Source organism: Heterodontus francisci, unplaced genomic scaffold, assembly GCF_036365525.1.
Source record: "Heterodontus francisci isolate sHetFra1 unplaced genomic scaffold, sHetFra1.hap1 HAP1_SCAFFOLD_43, whole genome shotgun sequence".
Classification (NCBI taxonomy): Eukaryota; Metazoa; Chordata; class Chondrichthyes; order Heterodontiformes; family Heterodontidae; genus Heterodontus; species Heterodontus francisci.
In genome coordinates, this window is record NW_027141852.1 from 11,369,758 (window position 1) to 11,371,365 (window position 1,608).

A 1,608-nucleotide genomic window follows, 5' to 3' on the forward strand; every position below is an offset into this window, starting at 1 on the left:
CTTCTCCTTTGTTATCTCTTGCCCCACCCCCACCCCACTTGCTTATAACCTGTGACTTTTCTAATATATGTCAGTTCCGAAGATGTGTCACTGACCTGAAACGTTAACTCTGCTTCTCTTTTCACAGATGCTGCCAGACCTGCTGAGTGGTTCCAGCATTTCTTGTTTTTATGTCACCAGACTAATCCCTGGGATGGTGGGATTGTCTTCTGAGGAAACTGGGCCTGTATTCCTTAAAGTTTCGAAGAATGAGAGGTGATCTGATTGAAACTGACAAAATTCTTACAGGGCGTGACAGTGTGGATGTAGACAGGATGCTTGCCCTGGTTGGTGAGTCTAAAACCAAAGGACATCGTCTCAGAATAAGGAGTAGGCCATTTAAAACTGAGATGGGTGGAATTTCTTCACTCAGACGGTGGTGAATCATTGGAATACTGTGCCCCAGAGGGCTGTGGCAGCTCAATCATTGAGCATGTTCAAGACAGAAATTGATAGAAATCTTGATACTCATGACATCAAGGGATATGGGGATAACATGGGAAAGGGGCTTTGAGGTAGGTGATCAGCCATGATCGAATTGAATGACAGAGCAGGCTCGACGGGCTGAATAGCTTACTCCTATGTTCCTCTATTCCTAAGAGAGTTGGCGCCAGCGCGCAGCCCTGCTTTACCCCACTGCTGATCTTGAAAGCGTCTGATGTTGCTCCATTGTAACTGATGGAACTGTGCATGTTCTCGTGGAAAGAAGAGATGATGCCCAAGAGATCAGGAGGGCAGCCTGTGTTCCATTGCAGTTTGAAGAGGCCGCCTCTGCTGACAAGATCAAAGGCCTTAGTGATGTTGATAAAAATGTGTGAGGCTCTGTGGCGCAATGGATAGCGTGTTGGACTTCTAAATAATGATTAAGACGATATTCAAAGGTTGTGGGTTCAAGTCCCACCAGAGTCAGATTTTGGACTAGAAACAGAGGAGCACAACGGAACAACAAATGAAGTAATGCGCCAAAAGCACAGACTCGGAGACAGAGCGAGAGGGAGAGGAGCACGGCAGGAGCAGAGCAGGGGGAAAAAAAAAATCGATGAGTGACGTCATAATGGAGATTGAGAGCAGGGAAACAGAGAGCCGCTGGGGTGAGGACACAGGATTTGGTTCTTTCTTCGGTGCAGTGGAAGGAGCTGTTTGGTGAGGATCTGGTAAGCTGTGACATCACAGGCAAGCAGGTAGTTGATTGGTTTGGAAGAACCGACCTGCTTGATGCGCATCTGGTAAGTGATTCAGATCCATTTAAGTCCTAACGTTTAAAATAGTAAACTAACTAGTGGTAAGTTTAATAAAATATGCAATAAAATGAATAATTGAATAAAATATTTAAGTAGTTAATTGAAACACGTTTAGGATGACAGGACAGGTGATGTGTCACAGCTGCAGCATGTGGGAGTTCCTGGATGCCAGTGTGATCCAGGGCAAACACGTCTGCAGTAAGTGTTTGCGGCTCAAAGAGGGAGAAAAAAGGAATGTAGTCGTTGTAGGGGACAGTATAGTAAGGTGGATTGACTCTGTTCTCTGCAGCAAAAGCAAGAGTCCACACGGCTATGTTGCCTGCCGGTG

The 1,608-nt window shown here is 45.8% G+C and overlaps 1 non-coding gene across 1 annotated transcript; it reads left to right on the forward strand.

Annotated features, from left to right (window-relative positions):
• The first annotated feature begins 857 nt into the window (after positions 1–857).
• trnar-ucu (transfer RNA arginine (anticodon UCU)) lies at positions 858–948 on the forward strand. The gene is given in 2 exon segments: positions 858–894; positions 913–948. It is a non-coding gene; the product is annotated as a tRNA-Arg (tRNA).
• The last annotated feature ends 660 nt before the right edge of the window (positions 949–1,608 follow it).